Source organism: Octodon degus, unplaced genomic scaffold (assembly GCF_000260255.1).
Source record: "Octodon degus isolate 3935 unplaced genomic scaffold, OctDeg1.0 scaffold00018, whole genome shotgun sequence".
Classification (NCBI taxonomy): Eukaryota; Metazoa; Chordata; class Mammalia; order Rodentia; family Octodontidae; genus Octodon; species Octodon degus.
In genome coordinates this window covers 19,499,387-19,504,323 of record NW_004524594.1, presented here as the reverse complement: position 1 = coordinate 19,504,323, position 4,937 = coordinate 19,499,387, and the positions used below count along the sequence as shown (strand labels likewise).

The window sequence follows — 4,937 nt, the reverse complement described above, 5'->3', positions numbered from 1 at the left end:
ACATGTGCTGCCAGGGCTGAGTGTGCAAGGCTTCCTGGACAGTGCCTCTGGGGCGGGCTGCAGCCTCCTGATGAGCCTGGGCTTGCCAGGAAGCCTGGTACGGCTCTGCTGCTCTTTCTTCCTGCTGCCCAACTTCACACCTCACCACTTGTCACTCCTCTGAGGTCCTCTGTTTTCCATGGGAACTCCAGGAGACAGCTCTACATCCCAGGCATCAGCTCTGGCCTCAAGCACATTGCTGGATTCCCCAAGCCAAGGACATTTCTCCCTCTCACCACCAACTTCCCACCCCTAGCAGTCTGCATTCCTGAGTCAGATGCTGACTGAGGGAGGGCATGCCCTGTGTCCTGCAGGGTAGGGGGTTCCCTCCTCCTAGCAGAGAGTGCTGGGGCTGAGTCCTTTAGCAGTGCTGGGCAGAGTCTTTCTGATGGCTCTGGTCTGGCCTCTCATTCCAACATCAACTCAAGTAACGGGTGGCGGTGGGGGTTTGGGGGGATGGAAAGCATCTGAGAGTGAAAAAGAAGGAAGGAGATGAGGTTTGTGGCCCAGAAAGAAGACCCCAGGGTGGCCTGGGAGTCACAAGGCAGAAGACAGGAGGCCAGAGACCAGCTCCCTGCAGCCCCACATTGATGACCAGAGTGTGTGTCCACAGTTGCACTGCCTGTTTGTGGAGGCCAAGTGAGCAGATCCCCAGGGGAGAAACCTCGTCAGATCACAAAAAATGTCAGCCTTAGTGACTCATGTGTATTTGTCCCAGAACACCCCGGTAGGCCTTTGAGATCAGCTCGGCCATCTCTGAATGACATTTCAATGCTGTGAGCAGGTTCCTGGGTCCCAGCCACAAAGAGGCTGAGTTCAAGCTTGACCTTCAGGAAAGGAGCCACATTTGGAAAGTGATTCAGTCCACTGCTTCTTCTCAGCTCCTTGGCTCTGTCTCCAGCAAAGAATGGCTGCTCCAGGCATGATGAGCTGCCTGGAGGATGAAGGTAGTGATGTTTTTGTTGTTGCTATGGTGATGGTGTGGTGGTGATGGTGAGCCTAGGGGTTGTTTTCAACGGTGAGGGTCACGGGGAAGGTGTGGCAGTGTTGGGGTTGTGCTAGTGATAGATGTAGGAGAGAAGCCATGCTGGTGGTGGTGCTAGTATGCCTAGACTTTGGTGGTAGTGGTCGTGATGGGACCTTGAGGGCGGAGAGGTGGTGGGACAGTAATAAAGAGACTGATGACGGGGATGGTGGTGTGCGTTGATACCATGGTCATCGGGTACTGACAGTGGGACATGGATGGTGGGGTACTGGTTGTAGTGGCGAATGGCGGAATGTTGATGAAGGAGATGATAGTGGTTGAAGATTAGTGGTGGTGGTGGTGGTGATGGTGAAGTGTGGTTGTGGGGACAGATGTGGATGGTGGTGGCGGCCGCTCAGGTGGTGGTAACACCTCACCTTTTGAACCTGAGCTCAGAGCAGCAAGGAAAGGCTGGAGATAGAGGCGCTAATAGCAAGTCCCTCTTCTGATTTTATTGTCTGGTGCGCTGGGCGCCTTGCTTTCTCGGGGCTCGATTCCTCACCTCTGAGGAAAGCTGCTGTCTCTCCTCCTGGACATCCTGGTGATCCGAGTGATCGGGCTTGATAAAGCGGTGATCAGTCTCGGAAGCTGCAGGTCTTGGAGGCTGGCTGGCAGCGGCTACTCTTGTGGACTTGGCATCTGGACTTTCTGAGGGGTGGCATTAGCTTCCCTTCTGAGGAACCTTGGGCCACTTCCCTTCCTCTCTGTGTGGTTTGGAAGGAGCTGGCAACCCCAGGGCTTTCTTCCTTGGTCACAGGGATGGGCATGTGACATGGGCCTGGGCAGCAGAGTTCTCCTAAGGACTTTGCTACTGGGCCAGCAGAGGGAGCTGTCACTTGGCTCAAGAGTTCACAGCAGCCTGAGGTTGCCAGCTGTCACTTCCCTTAACCTAGACAGGTACCTTCTGCAACGGAAGATCCAAGGGCAACTCACCAAGAGAAGACAGAGAAGAACTGACAGAACATACGGAGAAAGGGGAAGACGAAGGGCAAGTGGTGGTGGCTGAGAAACCCCCAGGGGCTTTGCACAAGCACCTGGATCCCTCTGTGCCTGAAGATGGCACAATCCACTCTCAGATTTCCAAGGGCCATATCATAACTTTGGGGAGCAAATCTGGCTTCTGCATTTCACAAGCCAGAGTTCTTGCCCACACCTCAAACCTCTTGAGCTCCTAGAGTCCTAGAACCTTCCTAAGAAAGCAGATTAGTGACAAGGCTGACTTCCAAGTTTAGGGGCAAAATGCTCTTCTTTTGCCAGACCCAAACTTGGCTCCTTTGTCCCCTCCTTCCAGGGGATAGGTTGGGACTGACCCAACACCCATGCCTAATGTCAGGGTCCAGAAGTTAAGGTCAGCTGTTCTCTGCTGGCCCCCGGTAGTCCCTTTAGTGTGAAACATTTTGTGGTAAGCAGTGTATAACACAATGGAGGCATCCATAAATCCAATGATGTCTCATTCTAAAGAATACAAGTAACACACCAGAGCAAAAGGAGAAAAAAAGCTAAAAAGTCACCTTCCAGCCACCTCTGCATCTAGAGAGACCCGGAAGACCCCCGCAGACCCTCTTCCCCTGAGTGCTTCTGCCCAGTGAGACAGTGACCCACAACTCCCGGGCTGGTTGTACCCAGGAACCTGCACATCTGGAGTCTTTGGTATCTGAACATAGCTCCTGTAGGAGCGTGTCCTGCAAGCCTAGCTGTTCTGGGCCCAGTAATGCCGATGTACGCTGTTGTCAACTTTTTGTGACTAAACGTCATTGCTGCAGACCTTACTTGTTCAGGTCCCCACATGTCTGATCCTTCCTGTGACATGAACCCTGCAGAGGGGGAGCGTTGAGTCCCAGGTGATGCGTGAGCGTAAGGGATCTCCTGCGTTCTGTGCTCCCTGAGCTGTCGAGTCCTTCAGAACAGCAGGGTGGTGATGAGTTCCACATTCCTGACAATGCTGAGTTTCATTCATTTGAAAGAAATTGGGAAGGTGAGGAAGAGCTAGACAAGCAGGTAGCGTAGAGAGTGGTGGCTTCATGAGGGCCAGCCTTTCCAGGCTCCCTGGGACTTTTCTGGTTTGCTCTATCCCTGAAAGTCTCCTGTCATAGGAATCTCCTTTGCATGCACACAACAGGACAGTTACCTGGTCACCCTCTTCTACCTTCTGAGAGACCCATCTTCCAGGCATGGTGGCACTGCGGGTATGTCCTGTGCCTGTCTCTGGGACAGTGGGTGCCAGGTTGCCTCCTACGCTGGCTTCTGGGAAAGCATGTGCTGAGAAGTGGCCAGGCCAAGTGCCCACAGGCGTAGCCTCTGGTGACCACAGGCTGGCGGTGCACACTGGCCCCGCTTGCTGGAGTCTGGGAGCTCGAGAGAGGCTATGTCCACTCTCAGGAGCAGGCTCTGCCCTGCTCCACATGCGAAGGCCACAGAAAGGCTGTAAACCTGCTGTGAGATGCTGGAGACCCCCACCCCCACCCCTACAGGGGAGGAAACTGAGGCATAGGGGAGTGGGCGGAGGCTGTGCCCCAAGTCACGTAGCTCTTGGAGGCTGAGCTGGGGCTAGAATCTGGGTCGCCCAGCTTGAAATGGGCCACTCCCTCTGCTCTGTGCGCATGGACAGTGTGTGCTGCTTTAGCAAAGCCAGCCAGGACAGGATTTTGGGGTGAGTACCACCACCTCTTGTGGCCACACAGCCTGTGGCTTCTCGCTGAAAGCCAGGGTGTCTGAGGTCCTGAGAGCCAGAGCCCAAGGTGCAGGTTGGCTCAGGGACAGGCGTGGCCGTCCTGGCTCCAGGGAGGGGGAATGAGTTCTGTGGCCTCTCTCCTCTGTCCATCTCCGTTTTGTCCCTGAAGCTCAAAGACAAGAACAAGAGCCAGAAGAGCCACACCCAGCCACTAGGAGAGAGACTGGGACTGTGATTCAGGGATTAGGGGGTCCCTGTCCCAGTACCATGGCTCCCAAGTGCCAGTCTCCTGGGCAGGATCTGGATATTACCCAGGTGTCACAGCCTACCTTGCTGCTGTCCCTACCACATTTTCAATTTTTTTTTGGCCTGCTCAGCCCACCCTGAGGGCAAGGCAGTCACGGCATGTGGTGCCTGGGGATTGAACAGCAATCCCCTGAGCCTGCCTAAGCTTGCCTAAGCAGACACTTTGGACCACTGAGCTATCTCGCCGGCCCCAACATTTTCAATTTTTAAATGGCTCTGTGGAGGGGCAGTTGACATACAGTAAATGGCCCACATTGAAAGTGTACAATTTAATATTTTAATATACACATGCACACATAAAAATATTATCACCACCCAGAATAATTCTCTGAGCTTCTCGAGCCCTCCCACACTCTCCTGGTCCTCAGGCAAATGCTGATTCCGTTGCCATCACTGGATTGCTTGCATTTTCTAGACTTGCATGTAAATAGGAGCACACGGTATTGGTTTTTCCTTGCTGGGCTTCTTTTGCTTCATATCACTGTCTCCGGGCTCATCTGTGCTGTGCAACACAGCTTTCAAATCGCTCAGAACCTGGGCTTCCATCTCTCCTGGGCGTGCACCAGCATGAAATGATGCGGTCACAGCTTCCAGGGGTTTGCATCAAGATTGTTCCAAATGGAAGGACTAGTTGGAGCGAGCTGGCATCTCTCGACTAGGGCTCGGTCTCGCTTCTCATTTATTTCATTTTCCTTAGCTAGGTTTGATCTTGTACATCTTTCTGTCAGACTTGTCGAGTTATCTACGGATTAAGTTGTTATCTATGGGTTTCACATTTTTTATTCTGTTATATATGATTTTATTTCTTTTTTTTAAATTTTATTTATGTGTGTGTGTGTGTGTGTGTGTGTGTGGCCAGCTCAGCCCACCAGGGGGCGGGGCTGGCTGGCATGTGGT

General features: G+C 53.2%; 1 long non-coding RNA gene across 1 annotated transcript; it reads right to left on the bottom strand.

The window, feature by feature from the left end:
* Positions 1-504: 504 nt before the first annotated feature.
* LOC111815586 lies at positions 505-3,281 on the bottom strand. Its single transcript, XR_002820260.1, has 3 exons — positions 3,192-3,281; positions 2,834-2,960; positions 505-2,016 (listed from the first exon to the last, which is right to left on the bottom strand). It is a non-coding gene; the product is annotated as an uncharacterized LOC111815586 (long non-coding RNA).
* Between the last annotated feature and the right edge of the window lie 1,656 nt (positions 3,282-4,937).